Source organism: Aedes aegypti, chromosome 1, assembly GCF_002204515.2.
Source record: "Aedes aegypti strain LVP_AGWG chromosome 1, AaegL5.0 Primary Assembly, whole genome shotgun sequence".
Lineage (NCBI taxonomy): Eukaryota > Metazoa > Arthropoda > Insecta > Diptera > Culicidae > Aedes > Aedes aegypti.
In genome coordinates, this window is record NC_035107.1 from 42,000,992 (window position 1) to 42,025,037 (window position 24,046).

Consider the following 24,046-nt stretch of genomic DNA (forward strand, 5'->3'; position numbering starts at 1 on the left):
ACAATAGATATTTTCAGTGTGTGGGATTAGAAAAAGAATGTCTTATCTATTGACTTATTGGTGACGTGGAAAAGTTTAGTACAATCCATCAAATCTATGAGGAAGCACAACGAGCTTGAAGTTCGTTTGGAGAATCTTATCGATCGATCTTATCGACTTAATGTCAAACGACACAATACACAGATTAATTTGTAATTACCGTAATCTGGGGTAACGTTGATCATTTTTCTGAATGTTTCTTTAGTATTTCGTTTGAAAAAATGTTTTGAAACAAGTACTGCCACCCATAGCTCGAGACTATACACTGTATTTTGCTCATTGAAAGATTTAAGCATGTTAAAAAATGTTTTACGCGATTTTCTGATTTAGCTGATGTGGGGTAACACTGATCACCTATGTAAAGAACGTTCGGTAATATTGAAAATGCCGTTACTCACTTAAATCATGGCCCCTGAAGCCGAATATGAATGCCAAACGCTTACAAGTAATTTACTTTTGGAGTTATTTTAAAATAAAAAACACCTCGAACCATGGAACACGCCTAAAGGTAGGCAATTTCCGAAGAGAATTTTATATTCTCAGTAATTCGTTAATGTTGCCTAATTAAGCATACACCCGATTCTGTTTTTGCACGGAGGATGCGTACCGTGTAAAAAAAGTTTTCAGTTCAAAATTTCAAAAACCGTGCAAAAAAAGTAACACCATTTCTCGACGTTTCATGCAAAAATATGGTTTTGGCGAAAAAAAATATATGGAAACTTTTTTGCACGGCCGTGTGAAAAAAATCCGTGCAAAAACAGAATCGGGTGTCTTACAAAAGTTTTGACAACGGATTCGTTTTCGGCGATGTCATTTTTAGTAAGAACCACATTTTCCTTGCTTATATCGTTTGCAGAACTTATGTGAGAGATGAATCTTCGATAGTGTCATCCTAAACAATTTAAATCATTATTTCGAAAACAAAATTACGCATAAGGTACCGTTTTGATTCATATTACGGACACTTAAGGCTTCAGTGAAGTAAAACTAATCGAAACACATAAAATTGAATCGTTCTGTACAACACTTCATTGCAATCAGGCCTTGCAAACACTTAAATTTCAAATGGTGGGTGAAGATTCAGATTCTACATCTTTAATTCACGTTAATCAATAAAAATGATTGGCCTCGTCATGATTTCTATTCCGGACACAACCACACTTTTGCTTCATATTCCGGACACTTCGATTCGAATTCCGGACAGCTCTTAAAAAACACAATCAGAATAGTCGAATCATTAATTAAACACACTAAGCTGTTAGAAAGACGTCAAAACTAGTTGAACATTGTCAAATTTCATGGATTGCTACGTAAAATGTTTATAAAAATCATCTTTTAAATTGGGAACTTTTTGATGGCACATTTTGAAACATTTCGAGTGAAATCTTTCCCATACAAAGTAGAGTGTCCGGAATTTAAAGCTGTCCGGGATTCGAATCAAAACGGTAAACGCAATTTTCAAAAAAAATATTAGTTTTTATTAGCTCATGAATATAAGAAACAGAAGCACCATTCATGATTTGGAAATGTTCCATCAATAAATGATAATACAAACTTTTGATGAGATGAGTCATTCCGATCAATGTTACCCCGCTGATCAATGATACCTCGGATTACGGTACACAGATTTTTTCCTGTTCTTGCCTACAGATATCTGTGTTTACAGATCACAGATTTTTCAAATAAAACAGATTTTTGAGATTTTAATATATTTCACGAGTTTAGGACTCATTTTTGGAAGATAATAAGCAGAAATGCCATTACTATGTTTAGTCTTTCACTAAAACTAAAGTATTTTAAACTTCTAGAAACAATAATATATCTTTTACTTACTTTTAGTAGAGTAAGTTCAAATTAAAGACACTACACGTTAATGCTTCCAGTGGGCTATTTGCCTTTTGAAGGAAGCACCACACTAGACAACGGACTAGCATGCAACGCCCAATAGCACAGTCGGAAAACATGCCTCTCAAAAATTGTTCGGCCTGAGACGGGAATTGAACCCACAATCCTGCGGCTAAATGCCTCGGTGACACTAACCGCACGGCTACGAAGCCCAAATAATCTAAAAATTAAACTTTGGATTTTTGCATAACATAGATTTTTACCAAGATTCTTGGAGGTTGACTCAAGACAAAAAAGATTTTACCAGGCGAAAACACAGATGAGATTCGGAAAAAATGTGGCAACACTGGTTGGATTGTCATTCAGGATATAACGATTGGCCAGTGACCTGTTTGTGTTGTAGATGCCAATATGGGACAAATGTCTTTGTGCCATAAATTATGACCGATTGCACAATAAAAAAGATTATTCTCACCAAAAATCACTCGACTTTTCTTCACGAGCGCCATAATGTGCTTGAATATTCTTGAATGAACTGACCATATAACGTCATAGCAACTTTGTTGCAAATTGGTCCATAAAGCATGCTGCTTCATTTGCTGACCATTTCCGCGTTAAATTTACAATACACACTTTTTTATAACTAACGAACTGAAATCAACTCCCAGCGGTCCAAGTGAATCAACGAATGGTGGGAACCAAACAGCCGCATTTACATCAATTCCACTGAATGGTAAATTAATTAACAGAGCCGCAGTGGACATTTTCTCTGCTCGTCTCTGTCCAGCGCCACTTCCTGATTGCCTTCGATTCCTTCGACGTCACCATCATTTGAACAATGAACAAACAACAAAGTGGTTCAATCCACCACCGTCGTTAATCCCTGTTCCCATAGTTTTCCCAATGGGGACTACCGTTTTGGGACCTGATGGACCCACCGCCGGATGTGCACACCAACAAAGGGCCGAGCACTCGGTAATAATCCAATTTCAATAAATTATTACAAAAATTACAGCACATTTGCTCACCATTTCGCTTCCGTCATCCGTTTTGGGGCCAAGCCAACTGCTCGCTCGCGCGCCTGAATGCATGCAGAAATATTTGCGCAATCAATTTCCGTACCGTTCGAAGCCGTTGTCCCGCAATTGTTGCCTCCGCCACCGAAGGATAATATTGTCACAGTCCCCACAGCAGGGGTGAGTGGCTCAAAATGCACTTATGCACAAATAAAAACTGTAAACTGTGTTACGCTACAAGTTTCTTGTTAAACTTATTTATTTCTTTGTAGAATGCAATCGAGCTTAACTTGCCATTTTCAACCACCTTCCCCTTTTGGTTCATTGTTGCAACGGCTGAAGATCCGCAATGACACTCAGGGAATTTCCCCTCGTTCCCCACAGTCTAGGTCAACTTTTAACCAGGACCCCAAATAGTTTGAAACCACAAGTTGTCACAACCCGTGAGAGTTGGGACGAACGAGCGAGCCTCAAGGGAAAGAATTTCTCGTCCTCGTCCCGTTCGAGTATCGGAATTGAGCAAATTTTCCTTTGATCTTCTCCCCCTTCCACGGTAGGATCCCTATGAGTGTATGTGAAGCGCGTCGTTACCTGCCGGTGTAACAACAATGCAACAATGTAACTTTATTGTATGTGGGACCAGGTTTCACTATTGGGGACATCGTTTCGGTAGCTGGGAGAATATGCCGTGTGGCATACCAATTTGGGAAAACAGGATTTACACAACGAGCTGGAAAAAATCGAATATCTGCTCTGCAGTTATGGCAGCTTCGGCGATGGTTGGTTCTGGTACAAAATTAATATTCAGTTACTCGGCAAAGTTATCGAAGGGTGGGCGATGGTATGGTAGTCAGTTAAATGCATTGTAATCGGTTTTGCGAAGCCCTCTGTTATCCTAGAGCTAAATTGGTTCCACTTGTCAAAGCACATGGTGTAAGCGCTCGGCAGTTTTGAATGATGTTCAGCCGATACATAGCAATGTAGACTTGCAGTTACATGGAGTTGGGTTGTATGCCTTTCGGGCAGAATGATTCCATTCTATTTACATGTGAATTGTTTGCGGTTGCAGAACAGTGATTGAAAGCTATTTGCAATTGAATTGAGGAGATATGATTGAAACTCGATGGATGACTAACTACGGGAAAGTGAACTGACTGTTGAACGATAGCTGTATACCGTAAATTCGGGTGAAATTGATAATTTTTTACGGTTTTTCAAGTCTGTTTTCTAAAATGTTAACAATGCCAAACAACTAAATGCAGGAAAACAAGTACGAAGGTATGCCTCATCGACTCATGTACCGAAATTTTCTAACAAAAATCAGGGGATCTTATTTCGGGGTGAAATTGATCACTTGTTAATGACATTATTGTTTGTTTTCAAAACAACTCTACATAATAAAATTGAGCTCCCTGAATCTGAATATGCTTGTCAAATTCTTAACAATGCAATATTTAAATAAATAACGAATAGTTAAATTTACAGAATTTCGCGGAAAACGCCTAAATGTATGCAATTTTCTAAGGAATTAAATGATATCTAACAGAAATTCAATTATTTCAACCATTTGAACTAATTGGTACGAGTTTTGGTGATGAAATCTGGTTTGTGGATATATCTCAAGCATCCTCACAAACTTTCAGGTTTATACCATGCTCAAATCCTTGCTTGGAAATAGAAGTTTATAGGTGTCGTGCATGATTTTAAAATTTTGCATTATTTTCATAGTAGTAATCATTCTTCAACGCAAAAAGCTTCACAACACACAATTTGACAATAGTTACGACAAACAACATTCATTTACTGCAGCTTACATTGATATTTATGCTTCTTTACGAATAAATAAAATCGTGTGATACGATGATAAATTTCACCCTTCTGATCAATTACACCCGATTTTACGGTACTTGGGAAGGTATTGTTTATGATTCAAAAGTTGATATAATAGACTAAATGTACATTAACTCAACAGAGATTTATTCTGGTAATGTAGAAAAGTGTTGATGGGCTCACACTCAAATTTTCATCATTGGGTTCTTTTGTGACAAATTTCCTCAAGAAATTCGTCAGCAGGGATCGTCAGAAGGGAATTTATCCTCAAGGAATGATTATCTTTCAACCATTCTTCAAAAAAATTGAAAGTTTTTCAACTTTATTAAAGAGATTTTCAGCCCTGGACTAGTTAATCTCAGGACCAACGAGTTTAGTTCCCTTCACTTTAACCTTATTTTAGGTAATAAGTGATTATCTCGGGGATGGGATTCGATTCCAGGACCTCGGCGTGAAAAGCATGAGTTCTAAGCACTAAACCAGGCCCGTCCCTAGTTTGAAATTCTTTTGGACCAAATTCCTTTAAATATTCCATTAAAGGTAAAGCTTTAAAAAGCACAAGAAACTCTGTTCGCGCACATTCCAGCGTCTGTGGGGTCGGTGCGATGGCTGATCCATTTGGAGACATCCTTTTCCTAATTAGTGGCAGTGGATTATCTGATGCTGGATTTCACTAAGTTCTGCGGGCCTATTTCATTTGCACTATGACGAAAACAGGAACATATCAACGAATGAACGGTCAGTTTATTACAAACGAAACTTATTTAACTTATTTTCTGGTCTGGTAAGTAAAACGAATGTATTTCAGAATTCGAACTCTATTGAACTACCCTGCATACATAGTGTGCTGCCGTTTTATAAATCTCCGAGGTAGCTAAAACCCGAATAGTGGCCGAATATTTATAAAATGGCCCTTATTTACTTGCAACTACTATTATTTCAGCTGTTAATAGCTTCTCGATAACAGTGGAACTTCCCTTGACTGAATTTACACAAAAATAACCTAGATCGACAAATATTGGCGTCCACAAACTCCTTAGGGGGTATTGACAAACATGCCTCCATAAAGTATTTCAAAGAACGACTACCGAAAAACTAAACATTACATATATTTTGCTTATGGATTAAGGTAATTTTCCCTATCTTTTGTCTCGCTCTAACAATTTTCATCAAAACTTTTCAGAAGCAAATATCGAGTTTTAGTGAACCGATGAAGCTGAACATTTTTTGGGGTTATGCATTACATAAATAGAATTGTATTAGAATTATTATTACAACTATTTGGTGGACGTCCGGCAATTTTCGGATGTTATCGATGTGAGGACCTTCAGAGGCCCAAACATCGACTCTGATTACTATCTCGTTGTTAGTAAAGTTCGTGCACGGTTGTCTACCGTGGCGAACACAAGAACACATCGACCGTTGCGTTTCAAAAACCAGCGCTTATCAGCAGACGAGTACCGCCGGAAGCTTGATGGGCGGATAAAGGAAACCAACGTGTGCTACAACCTCAACAATCTGTGAGAGTCTATCCACGGTGAGATGAACACAGTAGCGCGAGAGGTTATAGGTACTAGGTTGGTTTGATGAGGAGTGCCAGAATGTGACGGATGAGAAAAATGTTGCCAGAAGCCGAACGTTAGTATCTGGTACCCGGCAGAATAGAGAGCGGTACAAGGAAGAAAAAGCAGTATCATTACTGAGGTGCAAAGCAACATGGAGCAAAATGATATGCGGAGATTTTAAGAAAGTGTCAAAAACAGCGCCGTATCTCGTCATGTGCAATGACCGTGAAGGTAAATAGCTGACAGACAAAATCTTGGTAGCTGCCAGGTGGAATGAGTACTTTGAGCATATGTTGAACAGAGAGAACATTAGCGCGTCTCAGAACAGATTAACCATCAGCGACGATGAACAAGCTGTGGAGCCCCCGACGCTAGATGAGGTTAGAAGAGCGATCAAGGAGTTGAAGAACTGTAATGTTGCTGGAAAAGACGAGATCCCGGCTGAACTTTTCAAGAAGTGTAGTGAGCACCTGTATGAAATACTGCACCGTACTCTGTTTATAGGGCGATATTCAAAACTGAAAAGGCAATAGATGGCTCTTTTTCAGTGGTAGTAAAAACGAAATCCCGAAGCAAAGAAAGCTCTACGGAAGATAAACTAAACACAAAAAGTTATGTATTCACTTTACACTTATCACTATTTTTTTTTGATCCAGTTTCCAAATTGCAAGTAATTTACTTTTTTCATTATTTTCCATACGTTTTGACAGTTCTCCGACTACCATTCTTCCATGCGCTTGTGTTGAAAGTTTGAGAAATTTGAGAATCCAGCGTAGCGTGATCAGTAGGAGAAATACAAACAACAGTGTCGTCGCTCGCCGGTGAAAGAAACTGAATGTTCGAAAGGTTGTTGCCTGTACTTTTTGCCGCTGGCGCCAACTGTTAGCGATTAAGAACGAAATAAACAGTCGTTACCCTATTTCGGAGGAATGCTATCGACTGAGGGAACTGGCAGTGATCTGTTGATGTGTAAATCAAAAGCTGATTCGTTTCATTTGTCCGACGTTTCGATGTATTTAACACCTTTTCGAGGATTATAAAAATGTAAACATTTAGGTAGATATATATCAATTGGTCAGGGAATTTTACAAGTCTTACAGAAACAATAGCTTTTTCGTCAGGTGGCTCTAACTGTAGAGCAATGGTCATTTCACTTCTATACATTCAAACAAAAATTACAGAAAACATTAATTATTCTAGTATAAAAATGTTCTAAATTAACCCAATTTGGGTCCTAAAATTTTTAATGAAATCTTGTTTATATTCAATGACACGAAAGAGCATTTTACTGCAACTACTTTAGCAATATTTCCTGCTCAAATAACGGCTATATCATGTTTAAACTTTAATTTAATAATTGGGTCCATAATAAAACTTTGACACTTAAGATCATGTTTGACGTTCGCTTAGTCGACAAAAACACCACAGGGGTTTTAGATCGACCACTGGGGTTGTTCCTATCTGACATTTCGTAAGGGACACGGAAAACAAAATACACCCAAAATTTGAGTTTAAGCCAAAGGATGTGACAAAATCTAAAAAAAATGTTTTTTGGGCTTAAACCAACGGAAAACATTAGAAAATTGAGTAAACATGTGTTTTTGGCCTAAATTCAAGCGTTTGGCACTAAAATCGGGACAGGGCTTTAGGACCCTATTACATATACAGTATTAATTTCAATTTGAATTATATGGGTCAACCATTCTCTACCTGTTTGGTGTACAGTAGATTGATCAAAAAATGGATGGTATTTGAACCGTTCGACAAATTGTAATGTAAAAATTTTGTTCAATTACAATTTGTCAAACTGTAAAAACTGTTCACGGTACGGTTGGTTTATTGTTATTTTAAATGTTATACAGAATTATTTTGATACTGTCGTAAATTGTTGTGGATTGAATGGGAAACAGTAGAAGTATGGTTTATAATTATGCGGGCAATTGGTCAAGGAATTTTACAAGGTTTACAGAAACAATAGCTTTTTCGCCAGGTGGCTCTAACTGTCGAGCAATGATCATTACACATTTAAACATTCAAACAAAACTTCCAACAAAAATTACAGAAAACATTAATCATTTATACAAGGTCAAAATGTTCTAAATTAACTTTCAGGCTGTCGCGCTGTTGTACTTTGTACAACAGCTGTGATTTATCTGCTATCATTTTGCAACAAAGATATCTATCGACACCAAACCAAAATTTATTCCTCAAGAATCTTCTTAAGAACAATACTCGACAGTATTTATTTACAGTATGACCTTCTATATTGCGGTTAGATCAACAAATGTTCATGGAAGTCGCATAATAATAAACGCACTATATACGGTTCGAGTAAACCACAATTTGAAATCGGTATATCTCAAAATCTAGATCTAGATAATTTAGAAACTGGAGGTGTAGCGCTATCTTATGGTACTTCATTTAATTCGGAATTTGGCCGCTAGGTGACACTAGTGAGCATGGAAGTTTTTCTTTTGTTTTGCAGATCTTTCAGTGTCCTGACCATTTAGAAAAATGGCGTCTTCGGCAAAGTTATTTAGTAAGTTAAGGACAATCATTGTTCGAGCTAGTTGATTCGAAATTTTGCTACTAGGCGGCGCTAGTGGGCATGAAACTTTTGTTTGCAGATATCTCAGGAGCCTGACCCCTCAGAAAGATTGCGTCTTCGGCAAAGTAGTTCAGTAACTCAAGGGTTATCATTATTTGAGCCAAGAAATAGGATATTTTGCTACCAAGCGGGGCTAATAAGCATGATATTTTTGTTTCGCTAATACAGCAGGATCTTGATTTCTTAGATATGCACCTTCGGCAAAGTTGTTCAGAAGCTCAGGGGCTATCATTATTTTACAAAATCTCGAACTTTAAGGATTGAACAATGAAAGAATTTGAGGTACTAAACAATTCTGCCGAAGACTCCTGAGATATTCGCGAAACAAATGTTTTATGCTAATTAGCGCAGCCTAGTGGCACAATTTTGAATCAACTAGCTCAAACAATGATAGTCCTTGAGCTACCGAACAACTTTGCCGAAGACGCCATCTTTCTAAGTAGTCAGGATCCTGAGATCTGTGAAACAAAAGTTTCATGCTCACTAGCGCCGCCTAGTGGCAAAATCCCGAATTCCTTGGCCAAAATAATGATAGCCCTTGAGCTACTGAACAATTTTGCCGAAGACGTCATCTTTCTAAGTGGTCTGACTCCTGGGATATTCGCAAAACCAAGCGTGTTGTACAAAGTACAACGCGCCACTACTCGCGTTACAAAAAATCGCGCGACGTCCGAAAGGTTAATATAATTACTGGCACAAAAAACTCTGAATTGAAAAACACTGATTCTAATTAAGTTTTCTTTGTCGTAAAACTACTTGTCCAACTGTCGTTGCGTTCTTAATCAACTATACTACACGGAGGCGGAATTCAACTCAATTTTGGGTTGTTTCAACGCAATTCCGTAGTTTAGCCCAATAACTCAATTCTGGCTAAATTTCCAAGGTCCCCACTAGGTAGTTTGGCTTTAATTCCATTAGAAAAATGTACTCAATTTTGGGTTGATTTAACGCAACATTGAATTCTTTCGACCCAAACATAAGAAAAGTTGCATATACCCAAATTCGGCTTATTGGGCCAAAGTACCCCCATTGGGTAGATGCAGCTCTCTCCATGTTTGACAACATTCGTGTGGGAGAAAGAGAAAACCGAGAGATTTTGGGTTGAAACTATAATCGATATACTTAATTTTGGGTAAAGTAAACTGAAAATTAGGTAAAAATATTTCTCCGTGTATATTGTATGCAAACCGGCTTTCAAGTTCGGTTGTGTGTTGGTTGTTCTCGTTCTTCTGCAAGCAAATGGCGTTCATCTCTCTCTGTGTCGTTGTGTTTTCTTCTTTGGTTTTTGATTGTGTGTAATACACCAGCATACTGTGAAGATAAACAGTCAACATCTGATCGTTTGTTTACCGTATGATCAGTGTTGACTATATGGCAAAATATGGGTAATACAGAGGAGCGACGATGTTGGTCAAGTATTTTGACTTTGTCGAATGCGAACCTACGATCCTTCTCTATGCGATGTTGGAGTAAGGCAGTTTTCTCCTTCAAGTGAGAAAGATCATAATATGATGATAATATTATGATGTTGTCGGACTTTCAGGATTGCGTGCTGTCATTTTTTTTCAATTTGTTTACGTCTGATTGGTGGTTGGAAAGACGTTGTTTTAGAGTTGTGGTAGTGAGTCCAACGTAGCTTGCATCCCAGCTGTTACAAAGAACTCTGTATATGACATTTGTTTTCATGAGGGGTGGGATGACGTCCTTGGTGTTGGTGAAAAAAGATCTTTTTCATTCCGTGTTGCCAAAACGATGTTCGGATAGTCTTTCTTAATTAGCGTTTTCAAACGACTGGTTAAATGTTCAACATGAACCAAAGGTTTGTACAATGCTTCAGTTGTAGGTATTTCAGACAATTCTCGATCCCGTCTACTTTTTTGATTGATTAACCTTTATCTGAGTGACCTCGGATAATGGTTAAGCTCTAATTGCTTATCGATGATTTTATCCACTGCATTGTCTGTTAAGTTTGTGCTTAACAACCGAACTCGTTTTATAAAATTGTTAACCATGTTGATTTCATGTGCAGTGGATGGTTAGCAAGAAAATCTAGAAAACGTCCGGATGCCATTGGTGTAGTATACCATTCGGTAGAGACATATTGGTCCTCGTAACGCACTATCACCATATCCAAGAAGGGAAGGAGTTCATCTTGTTCAATTTCGCAGGAAAACTGAATGTTTGGATCGAACTGGAAGTTGACATTTTTATCGCGTACGTTCACTTGACTGGTCGGGCTATGACTACAAAAAAACAAACTGTTGAATACCAACAAAAACGTCTCGACTAACGTGATTGCTTCCAACACTGATGACGAAAGATCGAAAGACAAAACGTCGAAAGGACCAAAATGTCGAAAAAAAGGAACAAGAAGTCGAAATTTGTTTTTAAAGAAGGAAAATTTCCTACCGAGCAAATCATTTTCGACTTATTGTTCATTCAACCTTTGATGCTTTTGACGTTTTGTTTTTTGACCTTTGGCCATAAACCAATTCAGTCAGCTAGCGTATTCTCTAGATTTACAAATACGGGAGGCTGTGCCACGAACTGTCATATTCTTAGATGCAGCGGAACCTGGTTCCGTAGGCCATTCTCGTTCGTCAACTGAACCGTCCAATCGTCGGTCTAATTTTTTGTCTTGGCCAATCTGAAACCCCGAACACAATGTAAACGGTAGCACGGTACAACGGCAAAACGGCAAGCCCATCTTGATCTACATCATACTTATCAAGTCCAGGTTGAATGATATCTAATCGACATTGATCAAAACATTGAAATGTCATTCAAATCAGTGTTGCCGTTTTGCCATTCTTGCCGTAATGCCGTTGCATTGTGTTTGACCATTGAGTGTTGAAATCGCCTATGATGATCTATACACCATGGCTTCGGCAGCTGTCGTATTCACGGTTTTGTTACAAGGAGATCAAAAAGTGTGAAGTTTAAGTCGGACGTTTGCAAGCTGACGATGTGCTCTAAATGAACTTCGAGGATAAAATAACCTTAAATTTAAAGGTAATATTAGATTACGATAAAGCGTCGCCATATCAGAAAACAATGATCCATATGTTAAAATAAGATAGAAACATCATGCAAAGTTCCTTGATAAACCTTCAATTCAATAGACATAATCTCCCGTAATAAATTTGATTATTCACCAAAATAACTCTCATCTTCCATCTCAATCGTAAATTTGACACTTAGTTTTGGTAATTTCACTTCCACGTTTTCGGTTGGCCTGCCAGCCAATTTGCATAAAATATTTCGGTAACCCTTTGAATGCGCTCTCGCCCCGAAGGTGGTCGGTTCCAAAGAATCCTCACAAATGCGCACTCAAAGAGCACCCCCTTCGCTTCCAGGATGATCGGAAATTGAAAACAGATATCGTGCACTCGGTTGTTCGTTGTTCGGTGAATGGGAGAGGATAATTTTTCGGAAAACAATGAATATTCAAATGAAGTAGAAGTACCTTAACGATGTTCGGTGTTGGTTTTCTCGCCAAGTGTGGGTAGTTTTCTTCGGGTTGTTGAATGTGTAGTCGGTTGAGGTGCGATGAGATAATGGGTTTCCATTCATTGCGCTGAAAAGCTCGGTATTTATTGGCAGTAAGGGCGTGAGGGAGGCAATTTATGGTGTTGTGGTGCTTAAATTTAATAAACCAACAAATAAATAAGTGATAATGACCGTGTTTGGTGAAGTTTCTTGTTCTTTATTCTAGCCGTTTTGTGTGAACTTTTTTATTTTGGAAGGAGAAAAATGTACAAACACTGCATCTTAGTAGAAGTTTTTATATTTGTTGAGAAAGTATTAGTCTCAGTTACCCGGATCCTATTCCTAGCATTTTTGATTCAATTTAGCAGTAGTTTTTTTTAACCTTCCGTCAGTCGCTCAAAAAAAAGTTACACCAGCGGTCGCATTGTGTACTGAGTACACGCGGAGCAATTTTGATTGTCAATCTAAAGCTAGGCAAGATAGAGTATTGATGTCTTCGGCAAATTTCTTCAGTTCAGCAGTACCAATCGGACAGCGGAAAAATGAAACTTTGAAAACATCCTCATCCTTTAGTGGCCATCGGAATGTGTCCCGGGGGAACCGATCAAGTGGACATTTCGCAATGCAACATCTCGAACACAAATATCTCTGGATCTAGTTTTTTTTTTAGCAAGATGGTGTCTTCGGCAAAGTTGTTCAGTAGATCAAGGACTAACATGTGATAGGCTGCTTGTTTCGGAATTCTGTCACCAGTTGGCGCTAGTGAGCATGTAATTTTTAAATCACGGACAAAGTTGTTTAGTAGGCCAAGGATTATTATATTATAGGCCATCTAACTTGAAATTCTGCCATCAGATGGCGCTAGTGAGCATGCAATATTTCAATCACGAATATCTCAGGATCCCGATTTTTTAGAAACATGGTGTTTTTGGCAAAGTTGTTCGATAGTTCAAGGACTAATATGTGATGATCTATTTAATTCGGAATTATTTCACCAGATGACGCTAGTGAGTATGACATTTTTTGAAAACAGATATCCCAGGATCCCGATTACCTAGAAAGTTGACGTCTTCAACAAAAGTGTTGAGTAGGTGATATGCCATGTGATAGGCCACCCAACTTGAAATTCGACTACCAGATGGCGCTAGTGAGCATGCTGTATTTTGATCTGGGCAAGCTGTAAAGTAGATCAAGGACTAAATATGTGATGTGCCGTTTGATTCGCAATTCTTCCACAACACGGTGTAAGTGATTATTATAGCGGTTCATAATTAAAAAAAGTTTGAAAATCCAATCTCGCATATGTTCGTTGCTATAATTACCATAAAAATTATGTTCTGTGAAATTTTCAGTTTTCTAGGTTTTTAAAAGGTGGCCCAAAGACAATGTAGGTTTATATGCAAATTACTATGGAGAAATTTTAAAAAATGTTCCAAACACGTTAGTACTAGATTGTAAGTACAAACTTATCATCACATAGTAAAAACTCATTCTTCAAACTACACAGAAAGAAAAATCCGTGTAAAGTTCAGCGTAAAATCATGCACATGAAGGGAATGCCAGATTTGTCACAATTTTACACGTCACATCATGAAAAAATACTTTAACATCATGTAAGTTTCCGCTATATATCGTGTAATCTATTATGGACTCTAACCGATTACGCGACAATTCGCATAAATTCACATAATGTTGATGTCATTTTACACGATGCGTCATGTAAATTTGCGACAAATCTGGCATTCCCTTATGTGCATGACTTTACGCTGAAATTTACATGGATTTTTCTTGCTGTGTATAATAAAGTAATTTGTTGAAGAGATAAATTCATTCCAACGGATAAGAGAAGAGATATTCATGAGTTTGTTTGCTTTAATTCAGCTTCATACGGGATTATAGCCCTGCAAACATAAAAAAGAAAATCCCAAACAATGTAACTCAAAAGGGAGTTGTTTCTTCAGCAACATCTTTCATTAGGGTTTGAACAATGAGTTTTCACTATGGGATGATAAATTTGTACTTATATTACAGAACTAACGTGTCTGGAACACTTCTCAAAATTTTTCCATAGTAATTTCCATACCTACATTGTCTTTGGGCCACCTTTAAATCACCACCGAAAAAGCTAAGAATATCACAGAACACTATTTTTATGGTAAGGATGATAAGGAAGATGCGGGAGATTGGATTTTCAAACATATTTATATTTTGAATTTTGAAAATAAAATTAGATTAGAAAGATGGCGTCTTTGATCAAATTATTCTGTATATCACGGGCCAACGTGTAAGGGGTAAAATGTACTCAAATTCTTCCACATTCAATTTAAAATGCAAAGGGATGCTAGATGTTTGTATTTCCATCAGACTACGCTAGAGGTTTTAATTCAATTTTTTCTAATGCAGAATCGCGAGTTCCCGATTATTTTGAAACTCGACGTCTTCTTCAAAGTGTTTCAGTTAGCAAAGTACTGACATGTTATGGGCAATTATATTTGGAATTATATAACCCGGCGAAAGTGAGCATTTTATTTTCTGAACTTCTTATGATTCTGATCATTTGTACTATCAGTGCACGTTTTGTCAAATGTTAAAATATTTCGCTACCAGTGAATTGATAGGCAAGCACAAAAAAGAGGGATATAAGGTTCATTATCGTTCAAACTTTAGATTCAAATTGATCAATCTTATTTTTATATTAAGCCTAATCATCGAACTTCTGATGAATACATTGATTTTGCGTGAAAAGACTTCGTAAGCGCAAAGCAGTTCTCCAGCAGGTGGTTTATAGCAACATTAATAACATTGAACTTTCTCTGCACTGGTATATTGTGAAACCTCCATGAGCCAAATTTTCGCTAGTCGATATTGACTCATGGATCCATACTTAAATTCAAATTTCATGTTTACTGTAATTATCCACAACAACAGCTTTCCAAGGTATTACTGTACATAACGGGATATTACCATGAGTCGATCATCGCGTCAATTATCACAGCAATCATGGAGCGTTGACTATAATGATAAACCCAGAGAATATGATTATACTAGAGAAGCGCTGAGAGCATTTTGAATTTATTTATAAACAACACAGGCAATAACTATAGATTGTTGCACGCCTGACATAACCTCAAAACTCCTTATAAAACATATGTCAACAATGCTTTGTAGTGGATGCCACTATGGACATAGTAAAATTTACTGCACTGCTCAGTGATTTTCACCAGATTATAGTAAACTTAACAGGTTTTTGTAGTCGGTTGAAAATCGTTGGTGCAGTTCTTAATTCTACCAGTAGTTTGTACAATAAAATTCATTTCAGTGTAGAGTGTGTATCCTTTGACAGATACGCGTATTTTGATCTCCATTGTAAGCCCGTCTTCAGTATCGTGTAAGGTAAAAAGGTGTAATACGCCCCCCTTAAGGAAAAACTGCTCTATCGCAGTAGCAAATGCATCACTTCTTAAGTTTTATATGTCAATGTGTTGCTTATTTAGTCGGCCATGTTCTGCACGCAACTTTCTCATTCCAGATTGCTTCAAAAAAGTGTACAAGATGTTGTTTTGTAAACGGTCCCAATGTTTACGTTTCAAAACAACCCGGGCAATATGCCCCTCTCATAGAAAAAAGGTGCAAAGCGTTGTAGAAATGTTTCAAAGGAGAATTCCACCACCTGCTAATCTTAAAAGTGTCCATTAGCAGTCGTCTTCCGGTAAAAGTTTTTGTGTTAGGTACAATAGTAAAGAATGGGCTTCATTCACCCTGAGGCTTGCTTATCAAAAGCAAAATGTTAAATCAAAAACTTGATTTTCGATATTTTTAGAATTTCTATTGGATGTTTATACTTTTTATAGAACATATATGCGCAACATCATTTTTTCGCTAATATTTAAGATATGTAATCATATTTACGTGTGAAAGAAGCCTCAATCCCGTGAAAATGAAGAGGGGCGCCCGTTGCCCCGTTGGGGCGTATTACACCGAATTACCCTACTAGACTCGACGAAGACGCAACTCGGAAAGTGATTCTATAAAAAAAAACTATGTCAAAAGTGAATAGGAGGACGAATTTTATAAAAATTGTTTATACCGGTGCAGCTGATAAAGAAAGGAAAATAAATATTATTCCTAACTGTGTTTCCTAACCTGTTTATTCAAGATTTCTTATGGTTTTTTGTATTGCTGTGAGCGTTTGAAAAGCAAATATCAAATGCTGGAACACCAAAAGCAGTAAGATTTTTAACAAGGAAGGCGTAGTCAAAATTTGATTTTCTTTGCTGGGTTGGTGGTGATATGGATCATGGTTGCTAAGTATCCTTTGATTACTTTGTTTTACCGCATTTGAAGCTCTGGATTTGCACGTCAAACGCAAACAGCAATAATCAGAGGGATGGCATCATAGTTTTTTTAATATGATATTTGACAGGTCTTGTTGTGCCTTCTTATCGGGAGCATAAATTTATACTCCAGTTGCAATTTTCACGCACACTCATATATTTGTTGAATGTTTACCATCCGTATAAGAGAAAATGGGACAAAATGCGCCAAACAAGACAAAAACTGCGCATAGCTGGTATGTGAGAATGTGCATTGAAAGTCTTCGATTTTCTTAACAATTTTTATCCGCGTTAGCAATGGCATTTAGCCATCGATCCCGCGCATCGGTATTGGTTGGAAACTTATGATGCGAAATGTTATCATCGTTATAATAGTTCTTCAGATTATGAAAATCGACACCGCAAGAAGGAAAACAACACTTCATTGTGCTTTTCATGATGATAGAAATGCAACTTACTTTTATTTTAAACCGCGAGTTGCGCTATGGAAATAATAACGAACAATATGCATAGATTTTGTGTGCCTAGGTTCGTTTTCCCACATTCGCACCAGCTGCATTGCTTATAGCGTAATAGTATTGGTGAGCGCTGCTTGCGTTCGATAAGAGGCAACAAAATATGGCCATCATATCGGCCCCCTGGCAATAATAGAAGCCCGGAAGCAGTTGAATAATATTTATTTCAATAAAAATCCAACACAGTTTGTGAAGAGAACAGAAAACGCCATATTTCTAAATACTGTCAAACCTCCATGAATCGATGTTCCATAACTCGATATCGACTCATGAAACCATTCTTGAAACAAAAACAAAAATCATGGTAACTATGATGCACCCTTCAATCAGCTTTCCAAAGAATATCTGCTCCATGACTCAATGACCTTAAATGTCGACTGGAAATTTGACTGTAATTAAGATTCTGGAGTATTTACTTATAGAATTTTCATGCTGAATAGCGCCGTTTGGTAGCATAGTTTCGAATCAAACGGATTATAACATGATAGGAGGCCTTCCTTAGCCGAGCAGTTAGAGTCCGCGGCTATAAAGCAAAGCCATGCTGAAGGTATCTGGGTTCGAATCCCGGTCGGTCCAGGATCTTTTCGTAATAGAAATTTCTTTGACTTCCCTGGGCATAGAGTATAATCGTACCTGCCACACGTTATACGAATGCGAAAATGGCAACTTAGGCAAAGAAAGCTCTCAGTTAATAACTGCGGAAGTGCTCATAAGAACACTATGCTGGGTGCCGATGGCGGCCTGGTTTTAGCGAAAATTGCTCATTAAGAGTGGTAGATAGAAGCAAGTGAAAGATACAACTTCGAAGTACGAGGAAATGGACAGGCCTGGGATTGAACCCATGACCCTCTGCTTATGAAGCAGAAGCGGTAGCCATTAGACCACCAACCCCGTCTCGCTATCCTGAGATTTTTTTTACAAGGGGAGACTGTACTTGAGCAATTCTTGTTGACTTGCTCAAGTGGTGTACAGTGCATCGACATTACCCTTGACCTCAGACCCTTATCTCCCCGGACCCACCTTACTGTATTTCGGTATGGTACTGCTATCCTGAGACAGCCACGATCAAAATATAACATGCTCACTAGCGCCATCTGGTGGTAGCATTTCTAGTTGGGTGGTCTATCACATGCTAGACCTTGACGTACTCAATACTTCTGCCGAAGACGTCAACTTTCTAGGTAATCGGGATCCTGAGTTGTCTGTTTTCAAAAAATGTCATACTCACTAGCGTCATCTGGTGAAAGAATTCCGAATTAAATAGATCATCACATATTAGTCCTTGAACTATCGAACAACTTTGCCAAAAACACCATGTTTCTAAAAAATCGGGATCCTGAGATATTCGTGATTGAAATATTGCATGCTCACTAGCGCTATCTGATGGCAGAATTTCAAGTTAGATGGCCTATAATATAATAGTCCTTGGCCTGCTAAACAACTTTGTCGAAGATCTTTCTAGCTAATCAGGATCCTGAGATATCCGTGATTGAAAAATTACATGCTCACTAGCGCCAACTGGTGACAGAATTCCGAAACAAGCAGCCTATCACTTGTTAGTCCTTGATCTACTGAACAACTTTGCCGAAGGCACTATCTTGCTAAAAAATCTAGATCCTGAGATATTTGTGTTCGAGATGTTGCATTGCGAAATGTCCACTTGATCGGTTCCCCCGGGACACATTCCGATGGCCACTGAAGGGTGAGGATGTTTTCAAAGTTTCATTTGTCCGCTGTCCGATTGGTACTGCTGAACTGAAGAAATTTGCCGAAGACATCAATACTCTATCTTGCCTAGCTTTAGATTGACAATCAAAATTGCTCCGCGTGTACTCAGTACACGATGCGACCACTCGTGTGACGGGCCCGGTAAAAAAAAGTTACACGAGCGGTCGCACTGGTGTACGGAGTACACGCATAAAAACTTAGGTTAGAAACACGAAGTTTTCGAATACTTTTCGTTGTTTTTTTTCGAAAAATTGCTTCCCTACAAGCAAGAAGAAGAGTAGATCTTGGAATAGGACCAACACCCGGATCAATTTGAAGGGGTTTTCAACGTGTTTTTCGAGTTTTCGCAAAGTGCGTGTACTCAGTGCACTAGGGCGACCGACGGTGGGTTAAAGACATTTAGTTCATATTTGGCAACAATATGCGTCGTATTGAAGTGCTTTTTATTGCAAAGTTTCAGACGATTCGGCAAAAAAACATGCCAAAGTGAATCATGGAAGTGCCGGAGTAGCTATGCATGCACCTTATTTATATCATTTTTTATCCATTGAATCATATGGGATCTATTGTGCCAGATTTATTTCATTGAAAGCTGTTTTTTTTTCAATCTTCAATGGTCAAATACACAAATGTAAACATACACTTTAAACTTACATTTGCTTTCCTTGTCTAGAGAACTTGTATGCAAGTTCGCATTATTTTACAGCGGCACAGTTCTGCCAACGTGCTTATGTTTGTATGGTTACTCAATTGTCAACTGATACTAGCACGAGAGAGATAAATTTGTAGCTGTTAAATCAGCACAACAATCATAATATTGTTTTGGAGTTGACGAGAAATGATAGCAGTAGAATATTTTCATTCTTATATTCTTGATCCAATTACATTTTCATTTCTATTTCTTTTTCAGGACTATGAACCAGCTTGGCCGCAACATGCATCTCGTCAAAAACGAATATTTTATATTTCCAGATTGGATTGGCAATTTACTCATGTTGTGAACCGACAAAACAATATCTCCGTTCGATATTTTTTTTTTGCTAATCGTGGATTTCCGTCTGGTGCTTGATGAACCTTAACTACTCTTACGATCAGCCACTGGTTTACTAGTAGTTTCGCTTGCTTTACCAGTACAAACAGATTGGTCGCCCGATGCCACTTACCGTTAATTTGTAGTTCGGGGACTTACTCCTTACTCCAGCGCACAGTGGTCCAGGAATCAGTTTTACGCGGAAAGATGCATTTTGAGCTTTAGAATGAAACATTAGACAAAAACGGTCTTCTACAAAGTTGTTTGTATTAGTTAAGCCCTTTGTTTGGTGTTTTTACAAATTAGGGTGGACCACATTTTCATAGAAATTGTTTAACTAACTTTCTTATTTGTAGAAATTATATTATACATTATCAGCAAAGCTATAGACCATTCAATTTCAAGCAACTTTGCCAAAAAAAAGTTTTTTTGTACAGTGGGATTCCGATTTTGGCATGCTCCGTTTTTGGCATGCTCCGTTTTTGGCACCCCCCGATTTTGGCAACAAAATGGATCCGTTTTTGGCAACAATTTCCAATATCATTAAAATTTGTATTTTTCTGTAAATATTATTGTGTCGTTTGTTTTAGTCATTTGAAAAGCAATCCAGCTTCACGCTTACCACACATCAGAGTTCAATTTTCGCCGATATTTCTCAAAATGTCACCAACTTCTAGGAGCACCGTATGCGTTTATTTAATTCTAGATGGCCGTATAGTCGCACCGTTTCATGAAGTCATCAATCTCTATGAGTATCAACTAGAGTTCCAACATCTTTTCTCAGGCATTCACGCTTTGTGACCAGCTCACTTAAGTATGCCGGTAGATAATTCTAATTAGTAAAAGTCAGTTTTCTTCAGATTTGGAACAGCTTTTCTTTACAAAGCAACATTGACAGGAACAAAAAGTCTAAATATCACACAGAGTTTTCATCTACAAATTCGTTTCGCCATTTCAGTTCACTGTTCTTTTTATTGTAGAATTACATGCATTGCTTATATAGAACATACCACAGCAAAAGATGCAAATCTCTTTTTTAAGAAACGATTCAAACATTTTATTCTAGTATTACTCAAGTTAGAGTATACTACGTGCCATATCAAGATTTAATTCAAGTATGTCTGCCGTATGAGATTATCAAAATGTTCCTTACGAGATCCCGGTGACCCCTGGCTGGGTCTAGGGGTTGTCTAACTGGATTTTGGAGAATCCTTACGTTTTTTGACTCTTTTGTTTTTAATATCAGCTTCTAAGAATTTTCAGTGAATTCTTGGAAATACTGAGCGAAATTAGGGAATTCCTATCGGTTATTACTTAGGGGTTTCTCGCGGGTACCTGAGAATGTATATAGTAGATGCTGTGCAAAATCTGTCAATTCCTTGTAAACTCTCAAGATTTCTAAGGCAGGCTGTGAATTTTCAGAGGAATACTGCGGATTCTTAATTGTATTTTGAATATCTTTGGTAAGATCTTGAGGATTCTGAATAGGTTTCCAGTGGAATGTGGGGAATTCTAGTGGCACTCGGGAAAGTCCTTATGAACTTTTGAGAATTTCGATCGGAAACTTGAGAATTTTCAGCAATATCGCAGCGGAATCTTGAAAGTTTAAGCACTATCTTCAAAATTATCAGCAAGTTCTTGGGTAGATGTGAATTCCTATCTGGCTCCTAAGTAAGATCCAAAGAATACTAAGTAAGATTCTGTGGATTCTTAGCAAGCTAGTATAGAACACAAACGGGTTCTATACCATTTTGTAATAATTTTCAGATGAATTTTTCATCCATATTTGAAAGACAATATACACCGTCTTAAACCAAAGGCTGCACTTATATTATACAACGGACATACGGAACAACCATGCATTGAAGATGAAGAATTTTTGATTCCCGAAATTGAAAAGATTCCTCCGAGAAGGGGCGAACCTTCACGAAATCAAACCTACACTCCGTAGTACAATACGCCCAAACTATTGACGCCGCTGACCTTACGGCTACGAAGCCCGCATTTCTATGGAAAATCCTTTTGAAGGCTTTGTCAATATTATGTTCCAAAAAATATAATAGTTTTTTATTGGTACAGCAAATGATTTCAGCTGTCTTTGTGTACTCTTTGACTGTAGTCAATCATTTGATATCAGAAATCTTACTATGCTATGAAATTTAATTTTAAATAATCATTTTTAAATTATCGAATATTTTAAAATTTGACGCTTGGGATTAAAATAGAAACCGTATTTTCTTTAAGTTGACTTAAGTAGAATCATTCAGTTTTGAAACACCTAGAACTTTTTTTTTGTAAACACGCTTTCAATGAAATTTCCGTATTCTTACACTACTTTGAGGAATTGTTCTGTTCTTGAACAAAGGTCGCTTATGCGATTATTGTTCTACATGACCTAGGTATACAAATAGTATACATAAAGTTTATAAAACATCATTGAAGATATTTCAGCTATAAAAAAAGTTTAGAACGCCTTTCAATATAAATATGACGAATCTTCATATCAAAAATGGGTTCCGATTTTGGCACGGTTCCGTTTTTGGCAACTGAAAATTTCGACTTTATTTCCAAAAACGGAATCCCACTGTATCTCTTAAATTGAACGATTTAGAGCTTTTTTCTGCAGTGACATAGGGTGGTCCGAACAAAACTGATTTTCTGGCTCTAGAGCTTTCAATTCAAATTTCTCATCAAAGTAGTCTATGAAACACTTTTAGAGCTTTAAAAAATGCATAATTTGGTGAGTGAAGAAACTCGCTATGTCCCTCCGTTTAGGAGTTATTGTTGTATTTCTCTCAAGAGCATGCCTACTTTGATTGTGAATATCTCTGATTGGGGCAAACATACAAAATATCTTTTGACGGCTTGCAAAAGACAAAACTGAATTGTATATTATATCAAAAAATTACAGATGTGTTATTTTTGTAACTCTAATAAAATGCCTTGAATGTGAGTTGGTTGGGCGCGACGATGTTCAAATGGTGGCGGATTTCACTGACGCTTCCCATAGTCCTCCCATTTGGGTTGATCCAGATGGGATGAAATGCCACTGTATTCAGCCCATTGCCAAAAAATCTGCTACTCGGTGATTGTGATCGGAGGTAAGTCTTGATGTACCAATGTCGCATTTCGTTCACGGCAATTTCGCTGCCATTGTCACTATATTTACATATGACCACAATGTTTTTTTCTGGTCACAAAGCGTCCCATGGCAGCCAAAAAGGCTGTTGCCTAAGTGACGAAGCAGACGAATATCGCTATGTAGCCTTTCGTGGTTCGTCAAGTTCGGCTGTCCACAAACGTTATCGGTCCCTGTTTGAGTCGGCTTTCTGGAAGTTGGCCCATGATTTGGAATAGCATTCTCTGATTTGGATTGTTTTTTGGGACGCACGGGACGCAATTCCAGACGGTGTTTCTTGCCTTCCTTGTGGAATCCAGTACGTTGTTCTAACTGGTTCGGTAAGGCAAGTTTGACCTCGCAAGTCGCCCACTCATTCTGATGAGACAGCTGTCTATGTACGGACTCAGTGGCAGAAGCTTGCTCTTGTTTGGCAGCGGAGGTCCGCTTTCGAGCGCTGTAATTCTTCAGCATAGGATTGGCACTGAGTGTATCAAATGTTCCTCGTTACTAGAAATAGTTATAGAAATTGGTCGGATGGTACGTTGACAGCGGTCGATTTGACAATTATAGCAGAAACGACCAGGCCTCTACCCTGACGACCATAACGTACTGCGAATGCTTGTTAAGCAGATCTTCAATGACGTCCTAGTTATTATCAGATATGCTAGGATGGGTTGATGGCGACCTAGATGACGACGGACTTAGCTGTCGATGATTTCTTCTTCCGTTACTGTGGGTTTTGTATGTGACTTGACGACTACGCTGGGATGCCACTCAGGTCCGTTCCACCAGAGCTTGGATGAAGCAAGTACGTACGGTACCACTCCATGCGTAAGGAAGTCTGCTGGGTTTTGTTTAGTGGGAATGTGTCTCCAATCAGATTCCGGAACTACTGCGTTGATGAGCGCCACTCGATTAGCGACGAA